This window comes from Chlorocebus sabaeus, unplaced genomic scaffold, assembly GCF_047675955.1.
Source record: "Chlorocebus sabaeus isolate Y175 unplaced genomic scaffold, mChlSab1.0.hap1 unalloc_scaffold_256, whole genome shotgun sequence".
Lineage (NCBI taxonomy): Eukaryota > Metazoa > Chordata > Mammalia > Primates > Cercopithecidae > Chlorocebus > Chlorocebus sabaeus.
In genome coordinates this window covers 290,553-304,770 of record NW_027327544.1, presented here as the reverse complement: position 1 = coordinate 304,770, position 14,218 = coordinate 290,553, and the positions used below count along the sequence as shown (strand labels likewise).

The 14,218-nt window shown below is 41.1% G+C and overlaps 1 pseudogene; it reads right to left on the bottom strand.

Annotated features, from left to right (window-relative positions):
• Positions 1-7,574: 7,574 nt before the first annotated feature.
• Positions 7,575-12,712, bottom strand: LOC140711189 (zinc finger protein 705A-like; annotated as a pseudogene).
• Between the last annotated feature and the right edge of the window lie 1,506 nt (positions 12,713-14,218).

Here is a 14,218-nt window from a genome sequence, read left to right as displayed (position 1 = left end):
CTTCTTGGCTCCCCTACCTTTATCAAGTGAAGTCAGGATGTATCATTCTCAGAGTTCTCCTGCCAGTCCAAGGTGAAACTCACCAATACAGGCATACCCTGGATGGACTTCCTTGGAATATTTAGAAAACCATGAGCTTGCTCGGGGGAGGTGTGAGCTCTAGGAGTAGAGTTATGGTTTCCCATGGAAACCTGAGAGGACTTAGAATAGTCCCAGAGGCCTAAGCAGTCCAATCTGCCCTGGAAACATCAGGAATGATATACTTGGTCTTCCTGAGGCTCCAAACTTTTTCTAAATAAACTCAGAGGTTACAGAACCATTTTTCTCTCAGGAACTGAAGTGGAGTTATTTGCCTTCTGCCAGCATCTCACTTTTTTTATTATCTAAGTTAGCTTTTGAGCCCAGAAGTAGATATTCCTTGTATTTGATTTACACAGGGAGCTTCCTAGAATGCCCATGCGTCTGGATACTTTCTGCATTCACTCAGGTATTCACAAAATGCTGCAGTTCTGCTGAAAATCTATGAAATGACCATTTGATCACCCAAGCAACTTTAGAATGTGTCTTCTATGGAAGCCCTGGAGCCTCCCTTCTAGTATTTCATCCATTGCTGGTACTGAGTACCCAGGGTGAAACCCTCCATCAGACATTGTCAGCAATTCCAGTATGGAGATGGCACTTATGTGATGGGGCTCAAGAATCAAATGGTAGAAGACCAGCCAGGAGGTGAAGTCTCAGTAGGCTTGGGGGCTTAATGTTCGATGCACACCAGACTTCTGAGACTCAGGAAGCAGATGTGGATCTGTCTGCCCAGTGCTTCTCATTTACAGCCTGGACCAGCCATTCCTTGGGGTGAACTACTGAAAGCTTTTGTATGGGCAGGACTCTGGCCAGACCCTTTTCCATAGTCCATTTGTAATGTATTTCCACGTGGCACAGGCATCTCCACTTTTGCCCAAGCCCTCATGTGGCTCAGAATTATTCTCCCTACTGCCACTCTTCTTTGCCATCACAGGAGATATTTCAAGATGCAGCCCCAAGCCTCTCCCTGTAATCAATAACATGAGGGTTCATATGGGAACAATGTCACAGGCTTACAGGAATATGCTCTTAAATATCTGCTTTTTTATTATTCTCTTCATTAAAATGACATTTAAATCATCACCATTGTGATTGTTATTAATGTTATTATTATGTGGGTACAGTTCTTTATCATGGATATATTTGTGGTAGTTATTATGGAACGTTGAATAATTTTTTTTTATGTTCTGAAGACTGTTGAATTTGCTGAAGATGATTAAAAGACAACCTTAAAACATACATACCACAGCAACCCCAAGACTCCTACTGTACCACCTGGTGTCCTATAGAAGCATGGGCTTCCTGAGTTATTCTTTTATTTTCCGGGCAAGTACCTATTCATACCAGCATAGGAGATGGATGAAGTGCACCCTGGTCTTGCCATGGGCTCAGAAAGAATTCATACAGATGCTTTATGTGCTAGCAACTCTATGTGTAGGCCTGTGAGCCCTAGAATGCACTTTCTTTCACCAACTAGTCCACCTAAAAGTTTTCTAAGTCAAATTCCCCCTCCATGCTTGGATAGGTCATGAATGGCTTTCTGTTACCCACCTAAGATGAAGGGATACTGCTAAATCAGGTTTGTGGCCAAGAAACTTTTACCTGGAGTGGCAGGAGAGGGACTACCTGTTCACCAGAGTCTCTGCAACATTTTCTTTTTCTTTTTCTTCTTCTATTTTTTTTTTTTTTTTTTTTTTTTGTGATAGTGTCTCGCACTGTCGCCCAGGCTGGAGTCCAGTGGCACAATCTTGGCTCACTGCAACCTCCGACTCCCAGGTTCAAGCGATTCTCCCGCCTCAGCCTCCTGAGTAGCTGGGTTACAGGTGCATGCCACCACGCCTGCCTAATTTTTGTATTTTTAGTAGTGATGGGGTTTCAGGCTGGTCTCAAACTCCTGACCTCGAGATCTGCCCGCCTCGGCCTCCTAAAGTGCTGGTATTACAGGCATGAGCCACCGCGCCCAGCCTCTGCAACATTTTCTAAGTCAGAACAGTAGTTTTTTGAACCACCTTTTCAGTCATAGAACTCATGAAAAAGTCCTCCAAGAACTTGTGACCTTCTGGAAATTGTCAAAATCTCTACAGGTGTCCAGAGTCATCCAGAGCTGTATTGCAAACCACTGACTGGGTTCCACCATTAGTAAAGCAAATGCAAAATATGCCATGCCCACCAAAAAGAATCCAGAAACCACAGTATTTAGCTCTTTCCATCTTTCTTGCCTCTTGCAGTTGGGAGAGTACTGAGTATGATGCCCACCTACAGCCTCTGGAGGACATGCCAGTGCCTAGAGGTACCAGTAGAGAGGGGCCATGAAAGAGCAGATGATAGCCAGGTGGCTGGGAATGACATTGTCCTGGGGTTTATTGCTTGTCATGAACTCTGCCACTGGGCAACATGTACGGGTCTCGACATGTACCTTCTCTGGATCCCTGCTCCATCAGCCAGCTATCTTATCTCCTGAAAGCTGGTAGGTGTTGGTCATCATGGTGTTGCAGGACCAGGGTTATATTAACATTCCCTCTTAGGCTGAAACACCAGAAGTTAACACAGGAGTCCCCAGGTGTGCACATGCCAACCTCCAGATTCTTTTTCTTCTCGTTCTAGATGTTCATCCTTGCTTTCTGGGACTTGAAATAACCCTACACCACCAAATATTTATGCCTATTATCCGCTTAGGGAAAACTTGTATGTCCCAAGTCCATAGGGTTAGTATTATTATCAGTATTATAACCACTAGTACTAGTATCATGATGATCATCATTCCTGTTAATATTCATCAATATTTTTTTTTTTTTTTTTTTGAGACGGAGTCTTGCTCTGTAGCCCGAGCTGGAGTGCAGTGGCCGGATCTCAGCTCACTGCAAGCTCCGCCTCCCGGGTTCACGCCATTCTCCTGCCTCAGCCTCCCGAGTAGCTGGGACTACAGGCGCCCGCCACCTCGCCCGGTTAGTTTTTTGTATTTTTAGTAGAGACGGGGTTTCACCGTGTTCGCCAGGATGGTCTCGATCTCCTGACCTCGTGATCCGCCCGTCTCGGCCTCCCAAAGTGCTGGGATTACAGGCTTGAGCCACCGCGCCCGGCCAATATTCATCAATATTTTTATTACTACCACTGTTAATATGGATTTTTCATTATTGTACAGCAAGGAATATAGTTTATCCATTCACAAATGGTGTTCAGTTACTAAAGATGACTACAAGGCATGCTCTGCAGACATATACACACACAGCTGTCATGGAGACCCAGCTTTGCCATCAGTTGCTCTTTCATAAGATGAGCTCCCCCAATACCCACCAGTTTTTCAGGACTCGACCTGAGCTGGTTGGGCTAGACTTGGAAAAGTTTCCTATTCTCAGCTGTGCCTGGAAAAATTTTAAAGACTCTTCAGAGGCCCAGTAATAGCTTTTGGCAGCTTCTAAGACCAGGGAGGGTTTCTTGGCCATTCAGATATTCTAAGTAAACTCAAGGAACCAGAAACCCAACTTGCAGTCATGAAATACCAGTGAATGGCCTCTGTGAGTCTCTTCAAGTTTTTCAAAGATAACTGCCTGGAAAGGCTGGCCAGGAAGTCACCCAAGCCCATCCCTCTGCAGGATGTTCTATGTCAGCCAGGGACCCAGTGAATTGCCATTGAACAGAAGGGAGGAACAGAGACAGCATGCCTGAGCTTCTGGAAACATTCTAAGTGCCCTTGTTGGCCCAGAAAAGACTGGTGCTGCCATACGAGGCACAGATATGGCAACTTAGCCACTCTAGGAACCACACAAGGTTTAAAGGCTCCCAGGAAGTCCAGGAAGGGCAAACATGGCCTTTTAGAGCCATCAGATTTTATTCTAAGTCTACGTGGGAGACAGTGCACTGGCTTCATAAAAACATCAGTGGAGGTGCTATCACTTGCCCCAGTGTCCGGTCTTTTCCACCTCATCTCAGAGCCAGGCAGCCACCATTTCCCAAAGCTGCTGTGCAATGAAAGGGGAATATTCTAGGTGCTCTCCTGTGCCCACGAAATTCTGTGGCTGCACTAAAGGCAGGAGTTGTCCCCCAGAATGCTCTTCAGGAATCTGACAACACTAGTCAAGATTAGAGAAGTTCAATTCAACGTCATACAAAACCAATCACAAAAAAAAAAAAAAAAAAAAATGCATAGTGAGACAAAATGAACACATCTGCTAATAATCATGAATGACAATAACAACAATGATGATCTTAGTGATAATGCCACCAACTCTGTTAATGGCAATAACAATAAACCTGAGGTAATGGGTGTTAGGGTCCCGATTCACCGATGTGAAGGATGGCGCCAATTTCTGGCCTTACAGAAATAAAGGAAAAGTAAACACCTGAAGGAGGAGGAGGTGAACCTGGAGCTCCCGCCGGCCTCTGGGCGCTCCTTGGTGGAAGGAGAGGGACTTGGTCCTGAGCCTGCCCAGGATCCACCCGCACCAGAACTCGGGAGTCCCAGTCCCTGGATGGGCTCAGTCCCACCCAGGCCAGACGCCCCGGAGCCCCGGAGCCCGGGTCCTCCAGTCCTCGCTGCCGCCGCTCCTCGCGGAGCCCGAGCCGCCCGCGCCACCTCAGCCTCAGCGCGGCTCTAGGAGGGCAGCGCCAAGGATGCTCCGGGCCCAGAGGGGGCATCCGGCCCCAACGGGATACTGACTCCCTGACGGCGCGGAACAGAGCGGCCTGCGCAGGGCCCGCCATCTTGGGCCTTGCAAAAAGAGCGGCCTCTTCAACGCCCCCACCCGGAACATCCCCGGAGGCCCCAGCCCCAAAGCCAGGGCGGCGGCGCCTCCCTCACCCTCGGTAAAGAAAACTCAGGTCCTCCCTGGAGACCCGGCTGGCCGCGGGAAGCAGACCACGCATGCGCCCTGCATGGCCGGACCGATGGGTTTCATTGCCCTCTGCCGGCCATGAGGTGACAGCACAGGACATTTGGCCTTTACTGTTTAACGGTGGACCTGAGTCTGAATCACTGAAATTCAGGTACGGATTATTCAGTACCTTTCTTTTGGAAGACCAAATGGAAATTGAGTACGATATCTTGTGCTTTAATTAAAGAAGATGGGAATAAAGAAACACATTCGAAAGTTAGTGTACAAAAGTCGATTGATTCCCTCTATGTGAAGGGAAGAAGAGCTTGAATAAGAGAAGCATTCTGTGTTGTGCTTTAATGCTGGAGATCTGCCACCATGCACTTGTCAAATCCCGTAGAATTTCACAGCACAAATAGTACATCTTAATGTGGCTCAGGACTACATATAATGTCAGCCACAGTTTGAGGGTAAATTACATATTTAATTAAATAGATTAAACAATAAATAATGTTATGAGCTCTACCTGGACACAATCCTTGCCTCTCCAACCAGTTTCCTAAGGGCTCGAATTTATTGCTCGTTATCCTCACACTTGACATAAACCCTGGCTGCTGCGTAAAATCAATCACTTGTGGAGATTTTTAAATATAATGATGTGTCAATTTCAACCATGGATAAGGCCATTTAGCCTTAGTAAGGCCTATCGTATTAAGATTGTGCCTGTTTTGCAAAATTTCAAGTCATCATCCCACTTATTATTCAGGAAACGTTTTCTCTTGAGTTTTAGGTTCAGTACTGAGGCTCCTTGATGGACAATACATTTTCCAATTCTGAGGACAAGGCAGAGGAGGCCCCATCTGTGAGAACTTTCATTTTGCTTCTGGAAAAGTACATTGAATCAAATATAGGAAAGGCTTGCATGGTGGCTGACAGTTTCGTCTGTTTTATCATGCTGGTGTTTTATCTTCTGGACAGAAGTAAAAGGAACACAGCTGTGTCTGTCTGTGTGTAATAACTCAGGACTTACCTGAGTAAACTCTGGGGTGTCATGAGATGAACTGCTACCTCCACTTAGAGAGGCTTCAGGGACAAAATTTCAGGAGATTTCTGAGGGATAGAAGAGGAGGGCTGCCTTATTCTCTGATCCCAGGTAGCTACTCAGAGACAGAGGCAAAGACTGGGGCCACCCAAATGCATATACTAGGTCTCTTTGATCCAGCCTCCATTTCCTTGCTAAATCTATGCAATGACACACTGAGAAATCTGGCAAGTGGGGCTGAAGATCCCTGATGTGTCAGTTCCAGGGTTGGATGGAAACAAGTGGTTTTAGTGGACATGGAAGTAAAGGGAGGTGAGCTGTGAGGAAAGAGCCGTTGAAGACTGGGGAGACTCAGAAGTTGGGGTAGAATCTCGACCCATAAGCCTAGAAGTGCAGATGCAAATCGATTTGTTGGGGCTGCATAAATGAAAGAAGAACTTCACCAACACACTAAATTTTTTCAACATCCGATTGTATTCTTTCAATATTTGTAAGTATTGATCTTTTGGAAATGTTTAATGAGATTTCTTATACAATTCTGCATTCAATTTATGCCCAGGTCACTTTGCTATTATACATTTATGTGCTGCATTTTTATGAATAGATGTTTTCTCAAATTTCTGAATTATTTTGCTAAACTACGTGTTAAGAGTTTTTTCTAGAGGTCCACCTTCTTGACTCACTTTTCTGATGAGAAATCTATCAGGTTTCTCCACAGTGATTTTCAAGTTTGATAGCTTCTCAATGTGAGAAACTTAATGTCAACTAAGGAATGAATTACCACTTAAGAATCTTCTCCTTTCAAGATGCTAACCGTGTTTTGTCCAGTGTGAAATCTCACATGTGCCACAAGCGTTACTCTGTGAAGAAAGGATTTCTCATGATTTTTCAAGACATAACTTCTCCAGTAAGAAGTGTTTGGTGTTCCAAGAGAATTCATTGCCCTTGGAAAGACTTTCCCTTCTTATTTAGCTTATAAAGGATTTCCTCTCTTATTTTCCATTTTAGCAGCATTTTATCACTGTGTTTTCTTGTGAACATCAAGCCTAGTGCTTGGCTGAATGTTTATTCACAGAAAATAGAAATAAAGGGTTCACCCAAGTAAAGTTTTCTTATGTTAGTTGACAACAAATTACACATAAAAACATTTTCACACTGAGTGCAGAGCTAGAGATTCTCTACCTGAAAGTCCCACATGTTTTAAGTTATTAAAACTGTTGCTGAAGACTTTTAGTTTATTATGTTGACAGTTTCAGCTCTCTCGTGTCATTTATGATCAGATCACTAACAAGTCTTTGGTACATACATGTCGTACAATTTGTCTTCCATATGAATTTATTGATGAGGACTGAAGAATAAAGGTAACTGAAGTAACGTCCATGTTGATTATAGTAATTCTTCAAAATGTGAGTCCTTTGGCATATTTTGATGTTACAACTGCAGCTGAAGTCTCTTCCATATTCCTTACATTCGTCATTCCTAACACCGTGTCATCTAAAGTCAGAATATGTTCTGAAGACATTTATCATTTTCCCTCCAGGGTCAATTTTCTGATGTTATTTGAGATTAGTACACTGACTGAAGGCTTTCCCACATAAATGGCATTCATATGGCTTTTCTCCACTGCGTGTTCTCTCATATCATTTAAGGTCAGAAGATAGACTGAAGGCTTTCCCACATAGAAGACAAGCATGTGATTTCTCTTCAGTGTGAATTCTTGTGTGTCCTCTAAAGCCAGAGGTTTGACTAAAGACCTTCCCACTTTTATCACATTCATAACGCTTTTATCCAAGGTGAGTTCTCTCATGTCTTCGAAGGTTAAAGGATTGAATAAAGCCTTTTCCACACTGATGACACTTATACGGTCTCTCTCCCCTGTGAGTTTTCTCATGTCTTCTAAGGTGAGAACACTGAGTGAAGGATTTCCCACATAGATGACATGCATATGGCCTCTCTCCAGTGTGAGTCATGTGCCATCTAAGGTGAAAGTAATTAGTATAGGCCTTTTCACATATATTACAGTGATATGATTTAACTTTAGTATGAATTTGTTTATGTGGTTTAGGGAACAACTGATTACTAAGGGATTTTCCACACTGTTTGCTGATGTAGGGTTTCTTTCCACTCTGAGTTAACAAATGCTGAGTCATTGTGGAACTGTGAGTGCAATCTTCTCCCAAATCATTACATTCAAAGGGATCCTCCAGAATGAGAGAGTTCTCCTTTAGGGACAAAGATTAAAAGCTCTTAATGATTTACCAACATACATCTATACATTCATTTCACCACCTTTGAATTCTAGACCAACTATTCAGTGGTAGAGCCCAGTTGAAATCTTTCTAATGTTACTTGTGTGAAAGGAAATTAAATGTTGGCACCCCAAACTCATTGAACCAAAGGGAAAAATCGAGCTGGGAACAGGGTCACACAAACCTGCCTCCTCCTTCTGGTTCCTAAATAATATGGCTACAAGATGAAAAGCTACATGCCTCCCCCATATTTTGCCCACAAGGAAATTCCTCATGAGCTGTTAAAGTTACACCATGGCAATGCCAACTCATAGCTTGTCTTTACAGGCACAGTCATCCCCTGTTCACCAGACACAAATGCATATCCGATTGTTTCCCTGCCCCATTTTGCCTGTGTTGTCTTATATAAAATGCAGCTCTCCTGCATTATTCCTCTGCCTCATTTGTTTATGTCATCTCATGTAAAAAAGTCCAGATTCACTGAGCCAGAAAAATGCATGAATGACTATTTTTTTCTACGCACCTTTTACATGAAAATTGTGTACTTCTCAATATCCCACCCTTTCCCCCTTTAAATTTAGAGAAAATCATCTTTGGAGAAAGGTATACACCTCTCCCCCAGGTGCATGTCCTTAACTCTGGCAAATAAATCTCCTAAAGTGATTGAGACTTGTCTCGTCATTTTTCTCGATTGACACTTGCGTACACATTGTCTCCTGCAGACACAGATATTTTCTCTTTTGTAAGATCCCAACTGCAGAGTTATTCCATTGATTGTGATGATATCAATATCTTTCACAGTCTGAATATGAGCAATGTATATGCACTTGTTCTATTTTAAAGATCTCATGTTATGGTTTAGAACACAGGTCACTGTATTCAATGAATTCAAACTATCAAAATTTTTTTGCTTAGAAAGCACTTAATGCCAGCCTAATTACACTCAGGTGACTGTGCGTCATTACTAACTTAACCCATTACCAGGTCTTTAGCTTAGATGGCTGGTGTACACAGCTATAAAACTCACCATTGTCATACCGGTGGATGCGTCTTTTCTGATAGGATGCATGAATATCGTGTGTTTTTTCTTAAGGACACTTTCCTTGTCTGAAATCATTGAAAAATAAATTGTTACCTTGGTATTATGGTAATAAAATTGTTTGAAAAACCCCAAGGCCCTTTTACTTTTTTTCAAAAATTGACACTTAGATGTGGCAAATGTGTCAAATGAAGAAAATACTTCAATAGAAGAAACAGATTGTACAGCGTCAGAAATTAGAAAAGTGCTTTAAAATTAAAATGTGAAAAGAGATAAAATGGAGATGAGATATCAGGCAGGTAAATAGAGGGATAGTCTTCACAGGGGTATCGGGAAAAGAGTCAGCATGTGACAGTTTAACCCCAACAGGTACACGAATTATCCTTTTCCCGAAAGTAAAAGAAAAGGCAAGAGGACACAAGAATAGCATCTGACATGTGAACAAAATGATAATAACATCTAAGGAATTCTGCTCCAGTAGCTTAACCTACATTTTAGAAATTACCACTCATTTAATAAAACTGCTAATTAATATTTGACTGATATTATTCATTGACAAAGCACTTCCTCCTGTTAGAGCACAGGACCTTGTTCCTTACCCAGATTCTGGCCTTGGAGAAATTCTCTTCCTTCCCGCCAGAGCTCTTTTCCTTGCTCCAGCTGCAAAGTTATATAGGATTTGCTTATCTGTACCCTGTTAGTGGAAACAGTACATGTGTTTTGAGTTCACTGTCAATAAATGTGCATTATCACCAACTGTAAGACAGGCTACCGAGGAAGAATAAAAACAGTGAAGGTCAGCTCAGGCCACAAGACCTAGAACACAGAAAACTCCCCAGGATTTTTCTGACCCAATGTGAGACTAGAAAATAAATTCAAACAAAAAGTCCATCAGGAAAAGGAAATTCAAAACAGTCAGGACCTATGAATGCTGAGTCCATGCCTAAGTTCCAAGACACAATGCATAATACACAGTCTTTTCAGAAAGAGATTAAACCTCTGCACAGTATGTTTATTATTATTCTCATACAGAACAAAAAAAACATTCGATTTACAAAAATAATTTGTGTTCTATACAGAAAAGATATTGCTATTGTTTTCACTAATTGGTCTCAGCCTAAGCATAGTGACTGAAGCAGAAGAGTTATTTAGAAAATATTTAATTTAATACATTGAAAATATTCATTAAGTTCCCAGGTCTGTTCTGAGTATTAGAGACTGAATACCAAGGAAACCATGAAATCCCTGTCAAGATTACATTCTAATTGCATGACACACTAAATAAAATAAATAAAATAAAATAAAATAAAATAAAATAAAATAAAATAAAGATATTTCTTTCAGTCAGATTTAGAGAGCTCAAACTTTTTTCAGATAAGATCTGTGAGAGAATCAGAGAAGAGATTAGAGTGAGATATGGGGAAGCTGTTCCAACACTTATCGAATGAATGAGTCAGTGTATGTCTACATATGTATGTGAATGTAGAGGGACTCACCGAGGGACACCAGGTGACACACGTTTTCCAGCATTACCTCTCTGTACAGCTTTCTCTTGGATGTGTCCATCATGGCCCACTCTTCCTGGGTGAAGTCAATAGCTACATCTTCAAAAGTCACTTTGTTCTAAAACATCACAGACATTTTAGTTTAGAAAGAGAATCCCTTTTAATGTCCAGAGGAGGAAGGCTGACATGACATAGGTAGGAGCTGGGTATGCAGAACACTCAGTGTTTTAGGTTCCAGCCAGTTCATTCTCAATACTAAGCTGGTATCTGCCTTCAGATTCACTCACAGAGACATACCCACTCTTAATCCATTAAACTTTCCTATGAAGAAATATCGCATGAGATGTGGCATAATATAGCCCAGATATTTTTCAGTAATGTGTTAATCACCTGTACATAACTGATTATAAAATTTTCACTTGAACTTTCATAAATAAAACAAATTTACCATGAATTTCAAGTAAATTACAGATTTGTCACAAGGCAAATAACCATGATTTACTACTTTTTAAACACAACCGTGATTAAATGAATTATTTCTCTAGATAAACCACAGGTTTCTCACCAATCAAATGGTTAAAAGACCTATTATGTGTTTTGAATAATCTAAAGAAGTAATAGAAAACATGTTTCCTATCTAGCAAATATTTATTAAATACAGGTCATTGGTCCCTTATTCATTAAAAAGTTAGAAAGTCATGAACCAGACTCCAGCATTCTTCAGAACTGAACAAGTTTTACACAGAATATAGGATTCAATTCATACATATAGTCACTCTAATGTTATGTAATTCAGGCGTTCATGACAAGGCTTAAAGACAGTCCAGCTGCACAAGACAAGCCCGCTGAGGCTGCTATACTGAGGAAGTCTTAGTCTGATGATTCCTGTCATATGAAGCCTCCTGTTCTCAACTTTCTCTGGGCAACCCAAACTTCAGTTATCACTGCCTCTCTTTTAACTTTACCTTGTCACTTGGCTTGTTCAAGGATAAAAAGGCCTCTTTACTGTTTTGTTTTTTTCTAACCAGCCCTTATAAAGCATTTCCACAGAACCCTAAATTGTACTATATCTACTATATTCCTTCTCCTGAGTGTGCAACCATAATTAAGTAATTGTATGTCTTATGTGTTACTTTCAGTTACCAGAAGGCAAAAAGGTTAATTATCAAAAGGCAAAACGAATGGGGATAAGAATAATAATGACTTCTTTAGTTGTCCTTTTGCAAAGTTTTTAAAAGCATAGATATATTTGATCAAACTCTCCTTTTTCCTCAACACTGTGCAGCTCTTGCCCAAGGCCTATCACACGGGATTTATTGAACTCAGCTGCTAGAACATCAGCCTCATTATTGGGCTGCGATCTTCTGCTCTTCACGCATCTCTATTGCCTGCATTCATCACAATCCTAAGTCTATTTCAGCCAATGGGACAGTTAATGGGTCAATTATTTCCCTATGAGGTTATAGGATGGATAGAAGAAAAAGAAATACATAAATGAGACCTCTCATGTTTTCTTTTGTAAATAGCCTGCATAGGGGCTGGAATAAAGTAGTGTAATGTTAGAAATTATATTGATAATTTAGGAATCTTTGACACATGATACCCAACCTAGAGTCCTGAGAAAACTTAATTGGAGGCCAGATATCTGAAAGTCTCCTGATTGCATTTGGAACACCCAGGCTGGGTGGATTTTGCATCATAAAAACAAACAAACAAAAAGAATAAAAATGAAACACCCATGCAAACTGGAGAAAACTGCCCATTTGCCAGCAATATGGGTATAATTTCAGTAGAAAGAGGCATCCCCTACTCACTAGTGAATGCATTGTCAAGAACTCAGTTTCTCTCTGTCTTCTTCTGGATTTCCACTTGCAGACACTTCAGGCACTAAGAAAAGCCAATGTTGGAGAAAGAACACGTGAGACACCAGCCTTGTACATAATTTTCAGACCAACCTGTGATGAAAAGCCAGACCTTCACTGAAATGTGACATCACCTGCACCACAGCCTAACCAACAGACACAAACACACAGAGGCCTCTCCTCTTTTCCCATGGTCAAAATTAGGAAGCCTATGACTACGGTTTCTGACAAAGAAGGAACACAGATATCTTGTGAATGAGAACATCAAAAGCACTGAGTTTTGTATGTTAATTGACACAAGTCCAGATATTCAATTCCCTCACTGATTTTAAAACATGATTTCCACCTGTAGATAAACACTGTGGGATTTCTCAGATTTTATTATCCCAGCTTTATGCCCTAGCAATGTTTCTCCAACACCAATCACAGCCTTCTGAAGCCTTACTCCACTTTTACTTTCTCTCAATTTCGACTTTCGTATTTCCCCTTGGAACTCGGAAATCAATCAAGTAAGAATCTGCTTTAGGGTCAAGTGCGGTTGCTCTCGCCTGTAATCCCAGCACTTTGAGAGGCCAAGGCAGGTGGATCACCTGAGGTCAGGAGTTCGAGACCAGCCTGGCCAAAATGGTGAAACCCCATTTCTACTAAAAATACACAAATTAGCTGGGCATGGTGGTGCTTGCCTGTAATCCCAGCTACTCAGGAGGCTGAAGCAGGAGAATTGCTTGAACCCAGGAGGCAATTATAGTGAGCTGAGATCCTACCACTGCACTCCAGCCAGGGCGACAGAGCAAGACTCTATCACAAAAAAAAAAAAAAAAAAAAAAAAAAAAAATCTGTTTCAGGATGAGGATAATCAATTCAGGAATTTATTTCACTTGGAGGGTCAACACTCCCATCCTGCTGATCTAGCCCTTAAAATCCCCTGCATCAGAAATTCGCAGCAGTACCCTGCGTCATGGTGTTTCTGTCCTGTGTATACAGTCACAATCCTCTAGGATGCTCAGAAAATACAAAATGACTTAGGGCTGAGAGAAATTTAGCAGCTCAATCTGATATTTTACTAAGGTGGTGTCTAACATTCTTGCAATCATGGTTTATATTAGTCTTTGTTGCAATATCTCTGATTATCATGATACATATTTGCTGAGAAATATTGATGTCCATGTGTATATTCATACATAGATATGTAGGTATATAGATGGATATGTTTATACGAATGCATGTGTTTGAGACGGGGGAAAACATGCATGTATTATTTCCCTGATAAAAATATAAAAATAATTAAATATATTTTATGTACAAATGATAATTATGTGTCATAAACAAAAAATTAACTGACCCATTTGTACATGAAGTTCAGGAAAAATAAAAAGGGTAGCTTTGTATTAATTGTGACATTGTGCTTACAGATATACACAAGTTTCCTTATTTAACCCTTATAATAACCCTGCTGATTATAGTTTATTTACCAGTTTAATAAATGATCAACAGAGTTTGACAAATATGACAAAATTACAAAACTAGAAAATGACACAGCAATACTTTTAATTATATTCTGCCTTGTCACTGCCTCTTCTTCCTTTTTTTACAAAATTACTTCCCTAACCAAGGTTCTCTATGATTCTG